Source organism: Sus scrofa, chromosome 2 (genome assembly GCF_054392235.1).
Source record: "Sus scrofa isolate SSC_HxYL_T2T_F1_AM1 chromosome 2, Sscrofa_HxYL_maternal_Yorkshire_Landrace_v2.0, whole genome shotgun sequence".
Taxonomy (NCBI): domain Eukaryota; kingdom Metazoa; phylum Chordata; class Mammalia; order Artiodactyla; family Suidae; genus Sus; species Sus scrofa.
Genome location: NC_139384.1, coordinates 3,343,724 through 3,369,117, shown reverse-complemented (window position 1 = coordinate 3,369,117; position 25,394 = coordinate 3,343,724). Strand labels below are relative to the sequence as shown.

General features: G+C 52.8%; 1 protein-coding gene and 2 long non-coding RNA genes across 16 annotated transcripts in view; all 3 read left to right on the top strand.

Moving 5' to 3' along the window:
- The window catches only part of ANO1 (anoctamin 1), a 155,595-nt gene that overhangs the window by 17,367 nt on the left and 112,834 nt on the right, over positions 1-25,394 (top strand). The window lies entirely within an intron of this gene.
- LOC146405026 (uncharacterized) lies at positions 8,843-16,225 on the top strand. The gene is made up of 2 exons (XR_014836732.1): positions 8,843-14,000; positions 14,416-16,225. It is a non-coding gene; the product is annotated as an uncharacterized LOC146405026 (long non-coding RNA).
- LOC146405025 (uncharacterized) lies at positions 17,791-23,253 on the top strand. Its single transcript, XR_014836733.1, has 2 exons — positions 17,791-21,286; positions 21,751-23,253. It is a non-coding gene; the product is annotated as an uncharacterized LOC146405025 (long non-coding RNA).

Sequence of the window (25,394 nt, the reverse complement as noted above, 5' to 3'; positions counted from 1 at the left end):
GACAGGCCTCTTGGGTCCAGACGCCACCGGCGTTTCCCACGCGCACCCCAGACGTCTGGGAATAATGACGTGGCCCTGGCAGGTCTCATCACTTCCTTCTCTTAACACCCAGCAGAATTCCTGCCAAGTGGGGACCCAGGGACAAAGGGCCTGGGGAGCGGCCAGCAGGAGTCTCAGCAAACCGGGACCCAGTGGCAGGGAGGGCCTTTTTGGAGGGTTTTGTCTGAGGGATTTCTGAGCATCTCAGGACACAAGCGAGGAGGCCAAGCAGCTCTGTCTCCGGAGGGCATCGCAGCTCGGCCAGAACGGATGCTACAAGTCCACCAACTCCGGGGAGGCTCCTGAAGGGACGGGGGCCACCCCCAGAGAGGGACACCTGTTACCCTCCCCCGTCCCCACACTCCAGCGCCCCCAGGAGTTGGGGGGGGTCAGAGGGCGCCCCTCCAGGGGGTTGGCTGTGAAAGGAGGGCAGAGACGCAAACTCCATAAACCCTGCTTTTATCTTCCTTTCCCCGGAACAACGGAAAGCCCCCGCTCGCTCGCAGACCTTCCAGAAGGAGGCCCGGAGTAACCCCTGCAGGTCCTGTCCCAAGACTTGAGCCTTAGGATTTTCCTCAGGTGTCACGGAAGTTACGGAGGGTTGCGTCTCGTGTCTTTCTCCCCTTAAAGGGAAATGCATTCGGCACCAGAGCCACCTTGACAAAGTCCCCCGGATGGAGTGGCTTAAACAGCCCTACTGACTGTCCCCAGTCCTGGAGGCTGGAACCTGAGCCCCAGGGGTGGGCAGGGCTGGTCCCTCCTGAGGCCTCTCTCCCGGGCGTGTAGACGGCCGTCTGCCCACCCCCCCGTGTCCTCGCAGGGCCGTCCCTCTGTGCGTGTCTGTGTCCTGACCTCCTCTTCCTCTAAGGACCCCAGTCCTGTGGGATCAGGGCCCCACCCCCCAGTGACCCTGTTTTAACTTCATCATCTCTTTAAAAGGCCAGCCCCAGATACAGCCGCATTCTGAGGTGCTGGGGGTGTCAGGATTGCAATGCAGAAGTTCTGAGGGGACACAGTTCAGCCCATAACAGGGAGCTTGGGTCTCAGCCACACGGCGGGGGACCCTCCTGCTCTTCCTTCCCACCCACCTCCCGTGATTGCTCCACGGTGCCTGTGGGTTTAGGGTCTGTAGGTTTCTCTAGAGTCCTCCAGCAGGTGCTGCAGGTAGCCTTGACCAGGCTGGTGACAACTCTGTCCTCGCCTGAGTCTCTCCATCCTCCCAGGATCATGGCAGGGACAGGGAGTCAGAAAGCTTTGGGAAGAGGCCCTCTGGCCTGATGGAGTGTGTTGGGGTTATAGGAGGGCTTCCTGGAGGCAGTGCCAACCTCCAGGATGAGTAGGCATTGGTCAGATGGAAAGGTGCAGGAAGTATGTTCCAGGCAGAGGGAACAGCAGATGCAAAGGCCTGGAGGGGACAGAGGAGGATGGAGGACCTGGATTCTGGGGGTGACCTAGGAGTAATGCAGCCATGGAAACACCCAGTGACTCCTTGGCCACCCCTGCCTCTGCCTGTGTGGCCCTGCAGCTCATAGAGCCCAGTGACTGCTGGGCTTCTGAGACCCATGACAGACACTGCCCCAGCGTGGGCCAGCTGCCCACAACCCAGGGTACAGGAACCAGACTCTTCTCACTTCCCCTACTCTGCTGCTGGGAAAATGTTCTTCATCTAGTTTCAAAAAATATTTTTTCCCCTTTTCCTAGAGCAGGAAGGCCTGGGTAGACAGTGTATCACAGGGGTATTTTTTAGGTGTTTCCAAACTTTAGCACATAAAACATGTATATTAAAGAGGTCCACCATTTGCCTCGTCGATGAAAGCCCGAGAGATGTATTCTTAGATCACTTCCTAGAGATCAGCAGAGCACAGAGTGCTGACTCATCCACACACCTCCAAATTTCAGCAGATGGCCGGGTGGCTACCAGACACAGTTGTAAACACAGTTGTTGCCTGCTGGAGATATTTTTTTTGAGATTGATATTTACTCATCCATCCATTTGTTCATAAATTTATCCATCCATCCATCCATCCATTTTTCCATCCCATCATCCATCCATCCAAGCAACCATCCATCCATCTATTCATCCAACCACCCAACTAATCATCCATCCACCCATCCATCCACCCATCCATTTGTCCATCCCACCATCCATCCATCCAACCACCCATCCATCTAAACAACCATTCATCCATCCGACCAACCATCACCTATCCAACTCCATCCATCCATCAATTCATTCAACCATTCAACCATCCATTTATCCAACCCTCCATCCGTCCATCCATTTGTCCATCCCACCATCCATCCATCCAAACAACCATTCATCCGTCCAACCAACCAACCATCCATCCAAACAATTCCATCCATCCATTCATCCAACCATCCATCCATCCATCCATTTGTCCATCCATCCATCCATAAACAATCCACCCATCCATTATCCAATCCCATCCATCTATCCCTCTTTCCCTCCTTGCATTCACAATGGACATCATGGCCCCAGTGGAGAACAAGTCTTCTCCTTGGTCTCCAGGGGTTCAGAGTCTAGTGCTCCATCAGACTGTCTTCAAGATCACATTATGAATTTGGAGTTGAACTTAAGAGTAGATGGGAAGCCGGGGAAGAATAGCAAATAGAAGAGGACAAGGACCGACTTGTCTTTTTCAGTCAAGTTTTAACTGAATGTACCATACGGAGAGAAAGCACACATCCGAAGCCTATGCTGGTTACTCAGCTCGTGCTGCCATGACAAACTACTGCAGACCAGGGGGCTTGAACAGTAGGCATCTGTTTCTTATAGTTGAGGAGACTGAAGTCCCAGGTCAGGGTCCAGCAGGAGTGGGTTCTGGGGAAAGCTCCCTCCCTGGCTTGCAGACAGCTGCCCTCTTGCTGTGTCCTCACATGGCCTTTGCTCTGTTTGTGCAGAGAGATCTCTGGTGTCTCTCTGATGTCCCTACGGACTGGATCCCCTCCTTTACGGTTAATGAGCTCATTTAACCTCAGTTACCTCCTTAAAAGCTCTGTCTCCAAGTCCAGTCACCCTGGGGCGTAGGGCTTCAGCACATGAACTTGGGGCTGGTTCCGTCCCCAGCAGTACAATAAGAGGGGTTTTTGTAAAGGAACGCACCCGGGTAACTGGCTCGGGAAAGAAAAAGACTGTGACAGCAGGTCCTTTTCCTGACCTCTTCCAGTCCCCCCCACACCCCAGCTGCTCCCACGCCTTCCAGCGCCACAGGGATTTTTGCCTGGTTTTGAGTCATGTACCAGCACAGGGGGGCAGCGAATGCTGCCGTGTCTAAGTCTTTGGCTCAGCGTGTGCTGTGAGCCCTGTCCTTGTAACCCATGTGTCATGTGGCGCGTTCATTTCATGCCACTTGGACAGGCCACTGTGGGGGCTCTTGGGAGCAGAGCGCCTCTGGGTGTGCTGTGTGCATTTTTGTGTGAACACATGGGAGCATCTGTCGGGAAGGAACTTGCCGGGTCAAAGGTGCGCACAGGTGAGGCTCTAGCAGACTATGCCCTGACACTTGCCCAAATCGCTCTACAAAGGATGCTCGCACCAGCTTTGGCTACAGTGTGGACAGTGGGAAGCCGGGCAGGGAGGCAGAGTAGGGCTGCTCCGGAATCCAGAGGAGGGGGTGGCCGAGGGACCCAGGTGCGGAACCAGTCACAACTTGTAAGCCTTGTGCGGGGCTCTGCAGGCCTGGTTTCATGAGAGGCCCCTCTTATTTATAAAGTTTCGGGGCTGCCCGTCCTGTCCTCTGCCTTCTCGTCGTTCTACCCTTGGACCCGGGGTGGCCGTTTTGTGGCTCTTGTCGCTGTAATTGTTTTCTGACGTCTCCCAATCCTCCAGCCAGGGAGGAAAAGCAGGTGCGATACCCAGTGAGTTAACGTCATGGGAATTTTCCCCCATCTCCGTTTGGCCCAGTCGCTAGCTGGTGGCATAGTGAGACCTACCCTGTGAAGGGCTCTTCTGGATAATCCAGGGGACTTGCGGGGGTGGCAGGAGGCTGACGCAAGGTCACCTCCCAGCATCTACGCACACAATATTGACTCAGAGGATGTGTGGCCCGGTGTCACAGCTTTCCCACGTGGCACTTTAGCAAAAATAAGATGAAGCTGAGGAGACAGCTCTCGAAAGCGAGAAAAGCGGTAGAAAATGGGGACCGCCATCTGTGCCTTTGACCCTGGATTTGGAATCGAAGGGGAGGTGGTCCCAGCCCGCCTCTCTCTGCCTCATCTCGGTCATTTGATTTTGATGAGAGGACGGAGGCAGGCCGCAGATGCTGGGGATGGGAGAAGGTACCTGAGAGCAAAACGAGGTCAGCGTCAGGGCCCAGCCCTGCTCCTTCCCTGCCTGGAAGCCCCTGGGGGAGCAGGGGGGCGGGTGGGGAGGTGCCTTTTTCAAGGCATCCTCATTTGTCTTCCCGCACGGTTTTCTGCCCGTCTGTCGGGTCAGGGGACAGATTGAAGTGGCTGAAGGCCGAGGCCAGGCTGGCCGAGCCCGGGACTCTGCAGGCAGAGGAGAAGTGGACGTGGCCTGCGAGGCAGGGGCCCCACCTTGTTCCACTGGCCATCAGGGCTTTTCTAAAAGGCCGCCCTCCACCCCGAAGCCCACTGCCTGCTCCAACCTCCCTGTCTGTCGTAATTTCTTCGCCTGGTCTTTCTTCCCACGAGTGCAAACCCCTGCGGACAAGGGTTTTGTCTCTTTGGTTCTGCCTGTTTTGCTGGAAGGATGCGGGGCCGCAAACCCTTGCCCGCCAAGGCCAGGGTGCGTCTTGGTCCTGCCGCAGGGAGAGGGGCGAGGCCGCGAGATGAAGGTGGAGCATCCGCCGGATGTGCTTCCTGCAAGTGGCTTTTGCGGTTTCTTTCCCGAAGGACCCAGAGCTGGCCCAACACCCACGCAGTGGAGCCTAAAAGCTAACTCTTTAGAAGCCACATGAGATTCTTTTCAAGCTTTTTAAGCCACTTTCCCATTTGAATGAGGCCATTTCCAGTAAAGCCACATCTCTGGCCAGTTCCTGCCATTGCCAAGGGCCGTAGCCCCCCAGCACACCTGCTAGTGAGACCCCTCCTCCTTTACCCCCCGCCGTGAAACGCCCACCCTGACAACCAAGACCAGCTTCATAATGAGTGGGGCCCAGTCCAAAGTGGAAATGCCCAGTTCTGCTCAAAAAGGATGAAGAATTTAGGGGTGTTTCCCACTGTGGCGAGGAGATCAGCGGCATCTCGGGAGCCCTAGAATGCAGCTTGGATCCCCAGCCTGTCACAATGGGGTAAAGACCTCGCTTTGGTGCAGCTGCGGCTTAGGTCGCAACTGCAGCTCGAATCTGATCCCTGGCCCCTGGCCCGGGAACTCCATAAGCCTCAGCGCAGCCAAAAAAGGAAATATAAATAAATAAATACTTTTTAAAGTATGAAGAATTTCAGGATGGCAGCGGTAGAGAATTAAACCCGGCTCCTGGATGCCTGCGCAGGACACACCCCCATAAAGCAGCCTAGAATGGAGTCAAGGACACCTGGCTGGTTCCACCTGGCCGCCCCTCGTGGGCGCTGGGCCGTGGACTCCTCTGTCTCTCCAAAGAATCTGGGGAGGGGACCCGGTCCCTCTGGATAGGAGCACATCCGACTATGTCTAGACTCCGCCTTTGGCCAGTGCCCAGCAGTGTTTGGAGGGGTGGCTGCCCCCTCGCGGAGATCTGAGTGACCACCCGGGTTGGTCGTGGAAGCAAAGCAAGAACCAAGGGCCATCCGATGCCCCAAGGACCAGCTGGTTCACTGCCACGGGCCGGCGAGGGGCAGGGGGGAACCTGCTTATAGGATAGATGCCCCGGGTGATCAGAAAACTGGGCAGTGAATCCTGGGCTCCCCCAAAGCCCACCCCTGTTGTGTTCACACCACACATCCATATCCATTTGGCCATCTGCTCTGGAGTGTTTATTGGGGATCTGCTAAGTGTTGGGCTGGGAGCCGTGGCTGGGGATGTGGCCATAAATAAGGCAGCTGTGGAACTGGCCTTGAAGGGGCTTCTCTTCCTGCAGGACGTGCCCACCTGAAGCCCAGGGAATTGTCAGACGCTGTTGCATGAAGTGCCATAAAGTCCGGGGTGTGTGGCAAGGAGACCTCTCCCCACCTGGGGGCTGGGAGGGCTTCTTGGAGGAGGTGCCCCATTCATTCATTTATTTATTCATTCCGCAAATATGGAGAGCCTGTTCTGAGCCAGACCTGTGCAGGCCTGGGCGACGGGGATCTAGCCCTGATCCAAACAGCTCACCTGTTCTCACGCGCTGTGGGGCACAGGGGAGGGAAGGAAGAGCCCCACCCCCACCCCATACACACGTGCGTGCAAGGCAGGGAGGGGTGTTCTGATGGAAGATAAAGCAGGGAAACCATTGCCTTAAATGAGCAGGAGCCCAGAGCGGGCAGCAGGAAGGGTCCCGATTCGTCCCCCCGTCCCTTTAGACCTGAGTGTGCTGGAGCCCGCTCACACCCGCTCACACCCGCTCACTGTGTCTCCTCCCGACTCTGCATTCGGTGACATCACACTTGAGCTGCAGCGGTGGGGGTGTTTCCACCACGGCCATGGGCACACACTGTAAATCAGGTCTGATTTGTTTGGTTCCAGGAGCCTTTGACCACCCACCAGTGTCTGGGGCCGGTTCTTCCCAGCCCCCCAGGCAAGTCTAGGGCAGGCCCCATGACTTTCTGGTCACTGTCATAAGAAAAGCTTTCCCAGCCATGTTGAGTCACAGAGGCCCGGTCTCCTGAGGATAATTAAAGCGTCCAGGCCCCTGGGAGACCTACTTGGAAGCCGGGTCTTCCTCCCCACCCCCACCAGCCCCGCAGGCCGGGCCGCAGCAGGGAGGGGCCCATCCCCCGCCCCCACCTTCTCTCCTTTCCCCGGCGCCCGCCCTCCCTCTGCCCACCCATCTCCCGGCCCTCAGACCCTCTAGGGCTGGAGGGGCAGGGGGGCTTGTATCTGAAGCAGACTCGCTTGAGGATGCTTTTGTGGGCTTGCGGGCCCTGGTGTAATGACAGCGTCCCGCTCAGAGCCCCTGAGCATCTGTAGCTGATGGTGACATGCGGGGTCTCTTGATTCCCGGCCATCTCCCTCCCAGGGGCCCCTTCTGGTCCACAGGACATGCTCTGCCGTCCTTGCTGCCTCCTGTCCATGCTGTCGGGGGGTGAGGGGCAGTCACTGCTGCCCAGGACACTCCAGCCAACCTCTTGCCAGAGACCTTTTGAAACACAATTTAGACTCTGGTCCACCCTCCCCGCAAGCCCAGGGACTTGACCAAGCTCCCCAAGAGTCTCCTCAATGAGGGTCCCCCCAGCCTTGCGCTGGGGGTGGGGAACCTCTTCATTCGGACAGCTTTTTCCCAAGACAGGCTCCCTCCCTGCCCACCGTGCCTCTGGTCCTCTTCTGGAGGACAGTGTCCAGCTGAGGGTCCCGAGTGGTGCTGGTCACCTCCTCGGGGAGGGATACCCACGTGGGAGTCATTAGCCTGCATCAGAACGAGGCGTGTTAAAAGGCTGGACAATGCTCGCTCGCTCTCTCTCTCTCTCTCTCTATATATATATATATGCATAACCGAATCACTTTGCTGGACAGCAGAAATTAACACGACATTATAAATCAGCTATACCTCAATAAAATAATTAAAAAAAAAAAAGACTTGAACAGGGAGTTCCCACTGTGACACAGTGGAAACGAATCCGACTAGTGTCCATGAGGACGCGGGTTTGATCCTTGGCCTTGCTCAGTGGGTGGGGGATCTGGTGTTGCTGTGGTGAGCTGTGGTGTAGGTCCCAGATGCAGCTTGGATGCTGTGTGTTGCTGTGGCTGTGGTGTCGGCCGGCAGCTCCAACTCCGATTTGACTCCTCGCCTGGGAACTTCCATATGCTGCGAGTGCAGCCCTAAAAAGCAAAAAAAAAAAGAAGACTTGAGATGCGTGGTTGCCAAGGGGGAGGAGGGAGGGGGAGGAACGGGGGGTTTGAGGTTAGCAGATGCAAACTCTGACATTTAGAATGGATAAGCAAGGAGGTCCTGCTGTGCAGCACAGGGAACTCTGTCCAGTCTCTTGGGAGAGGCCGTGACAGAAGATCGTACGAGAAAGCCAATGTATATATGTATGTGTGTGACTGGGTCACTTTGCTGTACAGCAGAAATTGGCACAACACTGTAAATCCACTATACTTTAATTTTTAAAAATGGCTTTAAAAAAAAAAAAAAAGACTTGAGGGTTCACAGAAGCCAGAAGCTGCCTTCGCAGGCAAGGTCGTTATACTGCTCAGAACCTACTGCTATTCACCTACTACTGGTCTATTTACCGAGCAGGTGCTTCGAGCCAGGTATGGCACTGACGGCTTCCCTTACACACGCGTCAGCGCTGGCATCACGAGCCACCGGTGCGAACTAGTGTTTATTTTTCAGGGAAGTCACACGTCTTGCCCAGGCTCACCCAGCTGCTAAAGGAGAGTAGGATTTGAGCCTCCGTCTGCCTGATTCCCAGGTTAGCCCTTCCCCTCACCGTGGCACCATGGAATTATCTAGAAGAGATGAAAAAAATCTGCGAAAAGATCAAGGATAGTGATGGAACTTTCGAAAGTGTCAAATGCTGCGGCCCCCTGAGACCTGCTGCTTCCTTGTCGATTCCAGGTGTCAGTTCCCTCATTAATCCAGCAAGTGTTTCTTGGGCTCTGGGTACCGGGAAGCAGAGTCCTTATGCAGTGCTGTGAATATGTAGCCCCCACTTTTTCTTTTTTAAGCTATATATAAATTTCAGTTTTTAGAATAAGGAGGGGTTTTTTTTTTTTTTTAGCTCTATCAGAAGAGATTAAACAGAGACAGAATGGAAAATAAAGTATATTTTTAAATAAACCACTGGCTTGGTCCACATTCTCCCCGGAACCTGTGTCCTTTTAGAGCAGCCTCATTATTTTTCATGCGTCCGCCTCCTCGACCCCCTCACGCTCTCGGTTTTCCCATGTTCATCGTCCGAGAAATCCCAGCGGTGAGATGTATCCAGTGCCGGCCAGTGGCTGCGCGCGGCCCCCAGAGCCAGTTCTTGCCCAGGAGGCTGCAGAGACGTGAAGTGAGAACCCTAGAAACCGTGACCCCTGCACGCTGTCCCCGTCCCGCTGCGTCCCTGTCCCCGGGCGGCACGGACGTGGAAACCAGGAGCGTGTGAACTGGATCCCAGAGGCTGCTCTGGGTATTTTAAAACCGAGCTGCCGTCACATGAGAGCTCGTTCCCCCAAAGACTGGACGTCAGAAAGAGTGAAGGGACAGAATCAAGAACAGGTGTGTCGCTGTGCGTCCTCATCCCCCCCCCCCCCCCAGCCGAGAGAACGTTGCTTTTCCGCCAAAAAATGTCCCCCTCCCTCCGCCTCCACTTCCTGGCCCTTTGATGGTCACTTTGAGGCAGAACTCCAGAGAAAAACAAGATTTTTTCCGACACTGGACTACAGACAGTCTCGGGAGGTGGGGGAGCCGTGCAAGACTCCGTTTCCCTCTGCAGTGTCTTCAGATGGTGTCATCCTCTGCTTTAGCCTCTTTATTGTAACGAAAAGACCCTGGAGTTCCCTTGTGGCTCAGTGGGTTAAGGATCCAGCCTTGTCACTCTAGCGGCTTGGGTGGCTGCTGTGGTACGGTTCGAACCTCGGCCCAGGAACTTCTGTGGCCAGTGGGAAAAAAAAAAAAGATCCCTTGGTTGCTGTATCATCTAGGACCCATAGTAGGTACTCAGTAAACAGTTACTGAATGAACTTGTGTGCAGGAATGGCCCTAGAGGTCTTCTTTTTTTTCTGGCCATGCCCATGGCATGCCCATGGCTCAGGGACCAAACCCGAGCCACTGCAGTGGCAGCACCAGATCCTTAACCACGAGGGAACGCCAGGAATGGCCGTAGAGTCTTCAACTCCATTTCTTCCTTACCCGCGTCTGGATGTGTTCACACTAAGTAGGTGGGGTGGGCAGACCAGCGGCCTCCCAAAGATGCCCGCGTCCTATCGTCAGAACCTGTGAATATCTTTCATTAAGGCTGCAGATGGAACAACGGCTGCTCATCAGCCGACCTCTGGGCTATTCTGGATGATGCAGTGGTGCCGATGGAATCCCAGGTCCTTCAATGCAGCAGAAGGAGGCAGGAGGGTCAGAGCCAGGGGCACGGGTGATGGAGGCAGGGGTGGCAGTGATTGCGGTTGGCTCTGAAGATGGAGGGAGAAGCCATGAGCCAAGGATGTGGGCAGCACCTCGAAGCAGGAAGAGACAAGGAAACAAATTCTATCCTAGAACTTCCTGCCGATGCCTTGATTTTAGCCCAGCAAGACCCCCTTTGGACTCTGACTTCCAGAACTGTGAAATATTAAATGTGTGTTGTTTTATGGTGATTTTTTTTTTACAGCAGCCCTGGGATGCTCGAGCTGCGTTAGGCATTAGGGGGAAAGTTGTTCTGAGGCTGCGCAGATCTGCCGTCCTGCAGTGCTGAGTTCATGCACCAGGACAGACCACCCTGCCCATAGGAGCTGACCAGCCTGCGGGCACCCGCATTGCACACAGTGTGGCTTTCTCATGGTCAAGCCCAGGAGAAAGGTGCAGTGACCCCAGGCCCCTTTGGGTGGGGGCAGGGTCCCTTTGTTTTCCTCCAGGGTGGGGTTGGACCAGCACTGAGATGGCCCCGGTCTCGGCCGATGTCAGGGCTTGGGGAAGCCAGCTTTTCTCTTTCTGGTTATGGAGTCACAACCTCATGCCCAGACTGTAAGACGACCCATCTGGGAAGATCTGTTTATTTTAAGAAATGCCAAATATTTAAACCATCACTAGATGGCTTAAAATAATAAAGTCTCTGTTAATGAATTCATGTAGAACTCTCCTTCCCAAAATCTTCATAGGAGTGTGCGTCTCTGCCCCAGGCCATCTGTGGGCTGAGTGGCAAAGAAAGGAAATGGCTGCTGAGAGGGAGATGAAGACGAAAACAGGGCCGCAGTTAGTTTGTGCTTTAAATTTGGGGGTGTTCACCAGACAGAGTCTGGACAAGAGAGCACAGGTGGGTCACTGTAACTCATCTGTGCTGTTGAGGACCATGTGAGTTGTAAGTGAAAGAAAACCAGCTTCAGGCATAGCTGGATCCAGGGGCTCGAAGTCTCCAAAGTGCCGTCTTTCTCCATCTTTTGGCTCTGCTGTTCTCTGGGTTGCGTCCACCCACAGGAGGACTGTCTTGGTGACCAGATGACAGGCACACCACCTTGCCTCCGCCCTGTGTAGCTCCAGGGGACCAAGATCATTTGTCTCCTGGGCCCTCCAGCAAGAGATCCAAGGTTACTCTGATTGTCCTGACTTGGGTGGGGTCTGTGACTGTTCATAAATGACACATTATGGCCTGGGGGATGCTAAGCTGTGAGGGGCCAGAAGCAGACCCCATGGCCACACCTGGAGCCCTGGAGGGGGCTTTAGTGGCTCCTCAGAGAAAATGGGGAGTGCCCACAGCAAGAGGCAGCCAGTTGAAGTGGGCAGAGGACACTTGTATGGGGGGCTGTGTCCACCCCATGGAAAACAAACTTTCTTCAAGGGGTCCCTCAGACAGTGGCCAGATTTCTCATGCCTGCCATGTTTGGCTCTGTGCCAGGGCTCCACAGGTACCATCTGCTTTAATTCTTGCAACAACTCTGGGAGGTCAGGGTTTGTGGCCTCTCCTCCCAGTTGACAGAAGAGGAAACAGATTCAGAAATATCCTTTCAGACCCAGGGCCCCAAGTCCTTAACCACTGTGATACTATTGTCTGTCCACTGTGGTCCCAGTGGATCAGGGCTGGATGCGGCCCGTGGCCAGAACTGTCTCCATTGGAGAGGACCGCCTGGCCCACACCTTGCGCTCTTGATTCATGTACGGAGGCAGAGAACACAGGGGCCACCAAAGACCCACACGGGCAGGCACTCCAAGGGCAGCAGGGAGGGGACAGACAGCTGCAAGGGCTCAATGCTGAAATGCTGGGCTCCCATGACGGTGGCAGAGCGTTGGAGAGTCCAAGTTGGAGGGAGAAAGCCGGAAAAAAAAAAACAAAGTCCTATCCGAGGCGGTTGAGAAGATCAGACAGGCCCGAGTGGTGTTTCGGGGCCCACCTTCGGCCTCAGATCCAGGTTCCATGCCCAGCACTTCTGCCCATCAGCTGGATGACCTTGAGAAAGTCACCTCATCGCTTTGTGTCTCATTCACACCGTGGCAGGGGGCAGAACGCCCGGTCAGTAGGTGGTGGTAAGAATTGCGTGGCACTCCGTCTTCTTGTCGTGCGGGGTGTGTTTGGTGTCTGCGGTGATGGGGGCGATGGGATGATGGGGGGGGTGACAGTGGTGGTGAAGGTCGTGGTGAAGGTCGTGGGGGTGGCCATGCTGGCAGTGGGGATGGTGGTTAATGTCGTCCCTGCTCCTGGCACTCGAGAGACTAGGGTCGCTTCCACAGACGTGCTGGCATCGGGAGATTGCAGTGAGCAGACACGCAGTGCATCAGCATATTCTGCTCTGATCTCTTCAAGCTGCCGAGCCCTTCTGAGCCGCAGATGCTGGCCCTCCCTGACTCTCAGGACAAGCAAAGGCTGTCCACTACACACGGCCTGCGGGACCTTCCCTGTCCCCCCCTGCCCGCGTTGCCAACCTCGTGCCCGGAACCCTTGCCCTCACCCACCCCGCCCAGCCACACTAGCCACCTCGCCAGTCCTCAGACATGCCTGCTGTGTGTGCACCTCAGGACCTTTGCACTGGCTGCTCCCTCTGCCTGGAACACTTTCCTCAGGTTCTCCACGTGGTTCATGCCGTGTCCTCATCAGGCCGTAGCTCCAAGGTCCCCTTCTCAGAGGCATGTCCCCTGACACTTGAACGTGTGATTGCCACACCCCTAATTGCTGCCAGCAGACACTTTCTGTGTGTTTTTCCTGCTTTGCTTTGCTCCACAGCCCTCGTTGGTGGCTCCAGACAAACCGTATAGTGAGTGGCTCATTTCCATCTCCCCCACTAAATTGTCAGCCGCAGGGAGGTGGGGACACTGTTTTCTCGCACAGGGGACCGTGCCTCACACATAGCAGGCCCACCCTTTGCAGTTGAATCAGGAGCAATGGCCGTTCTTATAACGTGGAAACAAGATTGAAGGCAGATCTGGGCAGGATGTCCTACCTGCTGAGGGTGGACGGTGTCCAGGGATGCTTAGGATGCAGGTGGACTTCTCATCAGAGGGAGAATGTGAAACAGCGGTCACTTTGGGTGGAACGGCCGCCATTTCTGCACGTGTTTAAAGCGACGTTCTAAGCACACCGTGAAAATCCTACTTTCTGTATAATGTCATGTTGGCATTTGTGTTGTTTCAAGGCATCTGGGTTCTGAATCTCTGTGTTTTTCCTTTTTCTAATTTTGTAATTAAAGTGTAGTACATTTTCAGTGTTCTGTCAATTTCTGCTGTACGGCAAAGTGACCCCATCATACGATTTGTATCATTCTGTTTCTCATATTATCTTCCATCATGTTCTAGCACAAGGAAGTAATTGGATATGGTTCCCTCTGTGTTTTTCATTTGTATTTAAAACTGTTAAGTTGGCACAGCGGAAACAAATCCAGCTAGCATCCATGGGATGAGGGTTCGATCTCTGGCCTCGCTCAGTGGGTCAGGGATCCGGCGTTGCCGTGAGCTGTGGCGTAGCTCGCAGGTGCGGCTCAGATTCCTAGTTGCTGTGGCTGTGGTGCAGGCTGGCGGTTGTAGCTCCGATTCGACCCCTAGCCTGGGAATCTCCAAAAGCCACGAAGATGACCCTAAAAAGCAAAAACAAACAAACAACGACAAAATCTTTAAGTTAAATAGTTTTTTGTTAAAGGTAGGAAGTATTTTTGGTTTTGTTTATCTTTTTTTTTTTTTTTTTTTTTTAGGGCTGCACCCGCCACATATGAAGGTTCCCAAGCTAGGGGTCCAATCAGAGCTGTAGCCTCTGGCCTACACCACAGCCACGGCAACACCAGATCCAAGCCACGTCTGCGACCCACACCACAGCTGACGGCAACACTGGATCCTCAACCCACGGAGCAAGGCCAGGGATCAAACCCCCAACCTCAGGGTTCCTAGTCGGATTCATTAACCACTGGGGCATGATAGGAACTCCTTGTTTTCTTAAAAACAGCTTACCTCAGGGAGTTCCCTTTGTGGCTCAGCAGTTAATGAACCCAACTAGGATCTGTGAGGATGTGGGTTCAATCCTTGGCCTCGCTCAGTGGGTTAAGGATTCGGCGTTGCTGTGAGCTGTGGTGTAGGTCACAGATGTGGCTTGGATCTGGCATTGCTGTGGCTGTGGTATAGGTCACAGATGTGGCTTGGATCTGGCATTGCTGTGGCTGTGGTGTAGGCTGGCAGCGGCAGCTCTGATTCGACCCCTGGCCTGGGAGCTTCCATACCCTGAGGGTGTGGCCCTCAAAAAATAGCAAAAAAAACAAAACAAAACAAAAAAAAAAAACAAGTATGTTATTTAATTAAAATCTAAGACACCACCAGTTTCTCTCAGGAGAAGTACGTCTGAATAGACAACAATCCTGTTTACTACAGAGATGATGTTTTAAAAGCTGTTGGGTATAAAATGAAGCATTTTTAAAGCGAGATCTATCCCATTAAAGCCCTAGTAACTTGCCGGGCGGGGCCTGGGGCTTAGTGTTTGTCTCACAAGAGCCTGTGAGTCCCTTCCCCCACTCCAGCCCTTATCTTTCTCTTTTCTAGTTTCCGAAATGCTGAGCCAAGGTGAGGGGCAGGTGTGTGAGCGCGTGCTCGCACCTTGCACAGGTGCGTGGAGAGGCTCCTGTGCCAGGACGGCTGGAACCCAGCAGTGTCCCCCACTTTGCTGGGGGGGAGGGGCCTGCAAGTGGAGCCTCAGAGGGTGGGCTGCCCCCCTCCTCCTCCAGATTCATGGGGGGCCCTTCCCCCCAAAACCTGAAGGGGGAGGAGCAGAGACCACCCTTTCCCAGGGGGCAGGGGTGGGGAACTCGCATATTCACAGCCCCCAGCAGCCTCCCGTCTCAGCCCCACACCCTTTGTCGGGGCTTCTGAACGCCAAGGTGGCTTTTATGGCAGCAGAGAGACCCGGTCTGGTTGTGTCTTGAAGAGTTACTCTGAGTAGCAAAAGGGAACCAGGTGGGTAAGGAGCTCGGAGGATGTGTGGGGACAGGGGGTGGTGGCGGTGGATGTGCCCAGGGCGGAGCCGTGCCCAGGGTGAGGCTGGTGGGCCTGGAGAGAGGTGGGGGATTCAGGGCCGTGTTGAGGGGTCGCATCCACAGACCCTCCCGGGTGGAGGCAGGGCAGGGGGAGGTCCACGGTGGTCTCCTCGTTTCTGGTCGCGGGTGCTTTTATGGAGACAGCGTCAGAAACTCTGCAGCTTCCCTTCATCTGGAAAAAGAAAGCTAAGTTCCAGGATCCTTGGGCATGTGTTTTAACCCAGTCAGTTCATTGGGAAGGAAAGTGATGTTTTTTGTTTTTTCAAATTAGAAAGTGATGCAGGTTCATTGTTTTAAAAAAGAGAGAAAAGGAAGTAAGGAAGGGGGAGGAGGAGAAATTAAAGAAGGGATGGCAGTTCCCGTCTTGGCGCAGTGGAAATGAACCCGACTCGGAGCCATGAGGTTGCAGGTTCCATCCCTGGCCTTGCTCAGTGGGTTAAGGATCCGGTGTTGCTGTGAACTTGGTGTAGATCGCAGAGGCGGCTCGGACCTGGCGTGGCAACAGCTCCAATTCGACACCTAGCCTGGGAACCTCCATATTTAGGGAACCTTCCTAAAAAGACAAAAGACAAAAGGCAAAAGACCAAAAAAAAATATAAATAAATAAGAAAGAAGGATGGAGGGAGGAGAGAGAAACTAAAATGTTACAGAGGAAATAAGCTACTGTCTCCCCGTGTGGAGGCCACAGCACGCAGTATACACTGCTGTCTTCCAGGCTTTTCTCTGTGCCTGAACAGACATGAGCAGGGCCCTTTAGCAGCGTCTCCCTGTATCTCCAACACTCCAGCCCAGCCACGTTCTCCTGGGCGCCTGCTGGGTGCTGGGCCAGGGGAAGGAGGGGGCCTCGGGTGATGTGTACCAGGTGTGAGGGTTACTCCACCCCATCTCCCCTCATCCCGGTCAGCGGACCTGCTGGCCCCCGTTGCACTAACAAGAAAACTAAGACCTGGAAAAGTTAAGTCATTTGCCCAAAGTCATAGAAAGTGCAGGTGGTATCAGACCCAGCTTTTATCTGGGATTCCAGCAAGTCCTCCAAGACCGAGTCTAGATCAAAACAGGCTTTCAGGAGTTCTCATCGTGGCGCAGTGGTTAACGGATCCGACTAGGAACCATGAGGTTGCGGGTTCGGTCCCTGCCCTTGCTCAGTGGGTTAACGATGGGCGTTGCCATGAGCTGTGGTGTAGGTTGCAGATGCGGCTCGGATCCCGCGTTGCTGTGGCTCTGGCGTAGGCCGGTGGCTACAGCTCTGATTAGACCCCTAGCCTGGGAACCTCCATATGCCACGGGAGCGGCCCAAGAAATGGCAAAAAGACACACACACAAAAAAACACGCTCTTGTTCACTCATTCAATGACATTCCTTCCTCTCCTACTTGTGAGGACCTGAGCAAATGTGAAAAGAAATCTTTCCTTAGTGCCCTTCAAACTACCATGGGTCTCTGACACCATGTTGCACCAAGATGATGGTGTGTCTTGAGTCTGAGATGTCCCTAAGACAGGGGACAGCTTCTCTCTGTAGACTCTCACTTAGTGTAGTGCCTGGAGTAGGTGGTCCGGATTGCTTTGTTGGATGAATGATGGCTGCGTGGATGGATGGATGGATTGTGGTTGATGGATGGGTGGTTGATGGGTGGTTGGATGGATGGATGGAGGATGGACGGATGATGGATGGATGGAGGATGGATGGAGGATGATGGATGGATGGAGGATGGATGGAGGATGATGGATGGATGGAGGATGGATGGATGGATGATGGATGGATGGATGATGGATGGATGGATGATGGATGGATGGATGATGGATGGATGATGGATGGATGGAGGATGGATGATGGATGATGGATGGATGATGGATGGATGGATGATGGATGGATGATGGATGGATGGATGATGGATGGATGATGGGTGGTTAGATGGATGGATGGAGGATGGACGGATGATGGATGGATGGAGGATGGATGGATGGATGATGGATGGATGGAGGATGGATGGATGGATGATGGATGGATGGATGATGGATGATGGATGATGGATGGATGATGGATGGATGGATGATGGATGGATGATGGATGGATGGATGATGGATGGATGGATGATGGATGGATGGATGATGGATGGAGGATGGATGGATGGATGATGGATGGACGGATGGATGGATGGACGGATGGATGGATGATGGATGGATGGATGATGGATGGATGATGGATGGATGATGGATGGATGGATGATGGATGGATGGACAGATGGATGGATGATGGATGGATGGATGATGGATGGATGGACGGATGGATGGATGATGGATGGACGGATGATGGATGGAGGATGGATGGATGGAGGATGGATGGTTGGATGGATGGAGGATGGATGGATAGGTAGATGGATGGATGGTGGGTAGTGGTTGAGTGTTTGGGCGGGAGGTCCCCTGCCTACAAGGAACTTAGAGTTGTATGGTGCAGGGATTGGCACAACCTTATCCAGAGGCCAAATCTGCCCCTCCACCTGTTTTTGTAAATAAAGTTTTATTGGAATGTAGCCACGCACATTCATTTATGCATGGTCTCTGGCTGCTCCCACACCCTAGTGGCAGAGTTGAGTCACTGCTACAGAGACCATATACGGAACCACTCCGTGGCGTGTGACCCACACAGTCACCTGAGGGCCTGCCCTTCGAGGGGCTCCACGTGACCACCGTCATCATCTGCTGCCCCATGAGGGTCCTGATCGTTTTTGAAACAGAGGCCCTGCATTTTTGTTTTGCACTGAGCCTCCTCTGTTATGCAGCCCATCCTGTCTGTATAACCCACAGTGCCTCAAATATTTACTGTCTGGTCCTTTCCAGAAAAAGTTGGCCACGTTTGGTTTGGAGAATAAGACAACTCACGACCAATGCAAGGTAGAAAGTGTCGGTGCCATGTGGAGGGTAGGCACAGGGTGCCTGGAGCTCAGAGGGCAGAGAAGTTCCTCCTGTAGCTGAGGGGTCCAGAAAGCTCCACGAGCCCTTGGTGCCTACGACATCAGAGTTCGGGGGGGTTGGGGGGACCGCAAATGTCCCAGACCGCAAGGTCAGCTCAGGCATCGCTGTGCCAACGGGAAGAGGCAACTCTCCTTCTTCCGCGATCAATGCAGCGCCCAACGCCAACATAAATTATTCATCGTAAAAGAAAAGGGAAGCAATGACGCATCGATTTCTGCCCACCTCCCCTGACATATTCCTTTTACCTTTGTAGCCACAAGCTGGGTGGTCTCTGCACAGGAAAGAGGGTTGCGGGGGCCCTGCTCTCATGGACAGACCTGGACAGAGGTTATGCATCAGAATGAAAAACAAACTCGAGGACATGAGCAGGAAGCCAAGACCTTCCGAACTGCACACAGCACAAGTTTCAGCCCAAGCACTTGTTTTCAACGTTGGGGCTCTTGCATCTAATGGGCTATAGATTGAAAGAGGTGGAGCCAGAGCCCGAAAAGGCCAGCCGTGGGCAGTGGCCCAGGCCCCGCAGAGAATCAGCTGCTTGGTCAATATTTGCTGAACTGACAAATGTATTGTTCTGGCCACATCCCAGACCGACCAGGAAGGGGCAGGACAACAGGATCTAGGGAACACACCTTCCTCTCTGTACCCCTGTGGCCTAACGTTGGGCCCTTGTGGGACCTGGTGCTCTCAGACACTCTGATGACCAGAGCAAGGCCGGACCCCATGGGCTGAGCCCCTCCCCCCACCTTGTGAGTTCCCGAGCATGCTGTGTGCAGAGGGACTTTGGCAAAGGGAACGCAGGGTCCCGCTTTCCAGCTGGCCAAGGGCTGTGCCCCCTGCAGAGTTGCCTGGCCACTGGACAGGAGCAAGAGTCTGCGCCAGACCCGTGTCCACTTCCCAGAGACCCCGTGGCCGGCTGACAGCTGGCCCCTGGTTGGAGAACACTGAGGGCTGAGGACGTGAAGGGCAGTCAAGGGGCAAGTCCTCTGCCACCTTATCGTGGTGGTTGTGTGCATGTCCTCGGGCCACCAGAACCCAGGGGGCGTAAGACAACAGGAAGCTACTGTTGCAGGGTTCTGGAGTCTGGAAGCCCACAGCCAGGGTGTCATAGGGCCACACTCCCTCCAGAGGCTCTGGGGGAGCATCATCCTGCCTCTTCCAGCGTCTGGGGCTCCAGGGGTCCCAGGGCTTGTGGCCGCGTCCTTCCAGCCTCTGCTTTGGTTACCATCTGCCTTCTCCTCATCTTCTGAGTCCATCCTCTGCGTGTCTCTTATAAGGACACCTGTCCTCATAAGATTAAGTTGGATAATCTAAGATGCTGTCTCCTCAAGATCCCTAATTATATCCTCAAAGACCCTTATTTTAAAGTAGGCCATAGAACCAGGTCGGAGTGTGGGGTGTGGACAGGTTTTGGGGGGCCACCATGGAGCCCCCTGCCCCTTCTCACGGCGTTCTCTCTCCCAGAGCCCCGTCTTAGGTCTGTTTGATCCCAGCGTCCAAAGCAGTGATTGACGCTTTGAATAAGTGAAAGAGCCAATGAATGGCATGGAAGACTCCCTCCCTGTCGTCGATTGCCCTCCGCCCTGCCCATCCTACCTAATAAGCAGCTCCGGCCTTCACCGGGTACCGAAAATGGCTGTCAGCATTCTGCCCTCAGACTTCTGCTATGTGCCCAGGCTGACCCTGGGGGCACCTGCATTGAGAAAGCAGGCAGGAGAGAGGGGGCCATGCTGGGTGGCCCTGGGGGGGGCCTGGGGGAAGAACATGTCTTTCAGGGTCCAACAAGCAGGGGCTCGCATTGGCTGTGGGACCTCAGGAAAGTGACCCAGCCCCTCTGAGCCTCTGCTTTGACTCCCCACAAGGGAGTTTGAAGACTTGAAACAGACCCAAAGCACCTAGTTCAACAGCCACCGGGCAGCGGAGCACCATGAGCTCGTGTTTGCTGGGGGCTTTCTGGAGGGCGGGGTGGGCAGTTACTCCCATCCACAGATAGAGAAACACAGGTGGTCGAGAAGCTTGTCCAGGGCTATGATCTGGTCCTGTGGCAGAGTCTTGGGTTCCAACCCCAGGAGAAAGCAGGGAGGCGTCCTTTGCTGCAAAAGAAAAGGCAAGGGGGAAGGAGGATTAAGCCACTGGATGCAGCCGAAGTGAGAGGATTCAGAACCAGGTCCCCCGAGGTCCGGCCAGTGGAGGGGACAGGGCTGCCTTGCAAGGGACCGAAGGAAGGTGTCCAAAGTGCAAGCCAGTTGCCCACCTTCCATGGGGCTATGGAAAGCAGAACGTGCAAGAGTTCCCCTTGTGGCTCAGCAGGTTAAGAACCTGACTAGTTTCCATGAGGATGCAGGTTCCGTCCCTGGTCCTGCTCAGTGGGTTAAGGATCCCGCGTTGCTGTGGCTGTGTGGTAGGTCGGCAGCTATAGCTCTAATTCAGCCCCAGCCCGGGAACCTCCATATGCTGCAGGTGCAGCTCTAAAAAGAAAAAAGCAAAGACAAAGGAGCAGTCGGCTCATGTTGAACTGAACAGAGAACGCGCTCCTGAGCATCCTAGGGCAGTGGGGGCTGTGTCAGCGGACACGTCCCAGGCGCTTGGTGGGGACCCGTGCAGGGGGTGCAAGCATGGCCTTCAGCTCTGAAGTAGGTGGGCTTTCAATCGCTGGAGAGCCTGCGGAGCCTGATGCTTAGACCACCCAGTCCCATGTGTGGCATTTGGGAGGACAGGACGCCGACCCCTTAAATCACAAGCACCATTTGCTTTCACGTCGCCCTTCAGTTTCTCCGTAAAAACTGTGAATTTTTGTGTGTGCCATGCTGCAGTGGCAAACATGACAGTGCAAGAAACTGAACACTTTAAAGGAACCTTGACCCTCCTAACAAAGCAAAGCTTTGCCCCTCACGACAGTGTTTGTTCTTTTCACTCAATGTTTAACATCTGGGTGTAAGTCATTGATTTTTTTTCAGGAGGACGTGTACAAATATAATATTGAAATTTGACACTCAAATGCACACACACTCAGCAAAACACACATCTCACACATCTAAGTGATCCAGTGCATAGACCTTTCAGTGATTTTTTTTTTTTTAATCTTTTTAAGGCTGAACCCATAGCATATGGAGGTTCCCAGACTAGGAGTCGCAACGGAGCTGTAGCCACTGACCTACACCACAGACACTGCAACACCAGATCCGAGCCATGTCTGTGACCTGCACCACAGCTCACAGCAACACTGGATCCTTAAGCCACTGAGTGAGGCCAGGGATTGAACCTGCATCCTCATGGATGCTAGTCAGATTGGTTTCCGCCAAGGCATGCTGGGAACTCCTTTCAGGGATTGTTAAGATGACCAAGCTTTGTGGAGGTGTTGGAACTATGAAGAAATGGACTCATTTACTGCCATTTTAAAAAGTGTGCACTTGGAAGTTCCCATTGTGGCTCAGCAGATTGAGAATCTGACATGGTATCCATGAGGCTGCAGGTTGATCCCTGGCCTCACTCAGTGGGTTAAGGATCCAGTGTTGTCACATGCAGCTTGGATCCTGTGTTGCTGTGGCCGGGGCATAGGCTGGTAGCCGCAGCTCCAATTTGACCCCTAGCCCAGGAGCTTCCATATGCCCCAGGTGTGGCCATAAAAAGAAAAAAAAAAAAAAGTGTCCACGCAAGACACTACAATAGCAGCACAACAGCCATGGTTATATGTGCAAGTGCCATCGAAGTAAGGGATCTTGGTCTGGTTTTGGTCGTTGGTCTATCCCTGGTGTCTAGAACAGAGCCTGGCGTACAGGCGTTCTCAGGGCAGATTTATTGGAAGAGCCGTTCTGCTGTTATTCCTGCTCTATCAGTGGAGAAAGCAGAAGGCATCGTTGTGCTCTGCATTGTTTCATGTTCATTTCACGAAACAGGACCGTGGAAGCCCACCCCACCCCCGGGGATCCTGGTCGTTTCCCTGCAGAGCTGTTTCATTTCTATTTTTTAAAAATGTCCAACCAACCAGAAACAATGAGCACACCTGGTTCCCTAGGTCTTGGCTTCTAAATACCATTCTCCACTAAAAGGCACCAGGGCTTCTCAGAGAGAGAGGATTCCAGGGCTGGGACGAGGAACGCACGCAAGGAGACAGAGGGGCAAGGATGTCCTCTAAGGTGAGCAGAGCATTAAAAAGACACAGGACAGGACCCGCGGTGCTGACCACAGTGGGGTGACTGGGATCAGGCTTATCAGCCCCCACCCCCTGCCTTAAGCAACCAGACAGCCAGGTAAAATCCGTAAAGCAGTGGCTTTCAAATGGTGGACGACAGGCAGCTCGGGACATGATTCCTCATAAAAAGGAAACAAAGTGAACCCAGGATAATTGCCCTGTCCTCCTTCCTAGAGGCAGTGTTGAGGCTGCAGGGCAGGGAGGGGACCCCCCGACATCCCAGCGGTCTCACGGAGTTGAGGATAAGAAGACCAGAGGTGAGAGGGGCCAGGGCAATTTAAGACTGGTGATGTAGAGAGCAGAAAGGAAGCACAGAGAGAAGGAGAGAGAGGGGGAGGGAGACAGAGGGAGCAGAGGAGAGAGGGAGAAACAGGGGGCTGCTGTGAGTCTTTGGCGAGTACCGATCTTCCTGGGCATGAGAGGGAACCACTTGAGGCTGGGGAAAGAACCACCCGAAAATGGTAGTGCCGTGGCTCCTGTTCCCACCAGCTGCAGAGGGGGTCTCGTAATACATAGGTCATCGCATGGCAGGGTGTTTGCTGGGTTCAAGGCTGCTCTGGACTTGCCCTATCAAAGGATAGGAGCAAAGCTTGAAAGAATTCTCCTGATTCTAAGCAGCCTCTCTGCATGCCAGAACAGAGTCGCACACTAATTAAAGGAATAAACAGCAAAATCCAGCCCCCAGTGATATAAAACCACAATGTCTGGCATCCAATGGAAATTACCAGGCAAGTAAAGGAGCAGGAAAATATGACCAGGAGAAAAGTCCAATCAACAAGAAAAGACCCAGACATGATGCAAATGATGAAACTGGAGGATAAGAATGTGAAAGCAGCAATTAAAAATGTGTTCTGTGTATTCAAGAAAGTAGAAGAGGTCATTAGCAGAGGAAGAAAAGGATGAAAGATATCAAAAAATATCCCAATAGAATGTCTAGATTTTAAAAATACACAGAATGGGATGAATGACAGATAAGATGCGGAAGAAGAAAATTGCAGTAAGGCTGAAGACATAGCAGTAGAAACTTCAAAGTAGAGCACAGAGGGGGAAAGACCAGGGCCAAGTACACGGAACTTCAGTGACTTGTGGGGCAAGGTCAAGTGGTCCAGCATAAGCGTAGATTTTACTCAAGGGGGCGTGGGGGGGGTGTACAGAAAAATGTATTTGAAGAAATAAGACCAAGAGTTTTCCATGATGAATGAAAACCACAAGCCCATTGATCTCAAAAAGCTTAGCAAACCACAAGGAGAAAAAACATAAAACACATGAAGGCATATCATGGTCAAATTGCCGAAAACGGGTGACAGAGAGAAAAGCTTAAAAGCATCCAGAGAAAAGGGACATGTATGTAAAGAACGAAGTTAAGAATTAGCAGAATTCTCATCAAAACATATGCTGGTCCGAAGACAGGGGGGCACCGTCTTTCAAGTGTTGAAAGAAAGAAATTGCCAGGCTACAACTGATGCCTAGCAAAGCGTCTTTCAAATTAAAGCCAAAAAAAAAGACTTTTTTCAGAAAAGCAGAAGCTGAGAGAATCATCACCAGAAGAACTGAACCACAAAAACATGGCAAAGGAAGTAGTTCAGGCAAAAGGAAGATAGTAACAAGTGAAGCTTAGATCTAGATGCAGGGATAAAGGCAGCATGATTAACAAATGATAGCAAATGTGTAGGTTAACAAAAAATTTTCTCATTTGTATCTTGTTAAAAGATAACTGATGTTGGAGTTCTCGTCGTGGCGCGGTGGTTAACAAATCCGACCAGGAATTGAGGTTGCGGGTTTGATCCCTGGCCTCGCTCCGTGGGTTGAGGATCCGGTGCTGCCGTGAGCTGTGGCGTAGGTCACAGACATGGCTCGGATCTGGTTCCCGATTAGACCTGCAGCCTGGGAACCTCCATGTGCCATGGGTGCGGCTCTAAAAAAAAGACAAAAGACAAAAAAAAAAAAAAAAGATAACATGTCATAGCAAAATAGTAATAACGTATTATTGAGTTTGTAATACATATAGGAGTAAAATGTGTGAAAACATTAACGTGAAGGATGAGAGGGAGAAATGGAAATACGTTATTGAAGGGCCCTTAAACTGTAGGTGAAGTGGTGAATTGCTATTTGAAGGTAGGCATGTGTATTCTAAGTTAATACTGCAAGCCTAAGAGCAACCACTTAAAAAATAAAATAAAGCTAAATGATATAACTAGTAATCCCATCGTGGAGAAAAATGGAATAATAAAAAAAGCTCAGTTCCGAAGAATATTATTTATATATTATATAACAAGGTAGTAGATTTATATCACACCTTATTGATAATTACATTAAACATGAATGATCTACACACTCCCCTCAAGAGGCAGAGACTAACAATTTGGATCCAAAAACAAGACCCAATTGTATGTTGCTGACAAAAGAGACGACTTGAAGGGACTCGCTCTGGCCAAACACACAACAATCGGAGCCTCAACGTAAATAATGTAGCGACAGATTATAATTCTTTGGATAAAGAGAAAGGGGAGAGAGAGAAAAGGAAGGTCTCCCTTGCAATTGACCCCCAAGCTGTAAACCCAGAAGTAGCTAAAGCCACCGTCGACCGTGCATGTTTGATGAGGAGCAGAGCGTGTATGTGGTTCTAAGATACCTCCCCACAAATTTCTTATCCATGACAAGGGAAAAAAATGCAACCGGCCCATATTCTTAAAACCTGTGAAGATCCAGAATGACAAAGAAAAGCTGGTCAACGCTTCCAGATCAAAATAGACAACGGAGATGTGGCAATGACGTGGTCTCAGATTGAATTCTGGATGGTGGGGGGGGCGGGGGGGGGCTCTTCAAGATGGTTTTGAAACAGTGACAAAATGTGAACATCCACTGTAGATTCACTAACGCTGTATCCACGTCAGATGTCCTGATTTTTATCCTGATACTGCAGGTGCATGAGGTGTTCTTAGGAAACACACATGGAAGTATT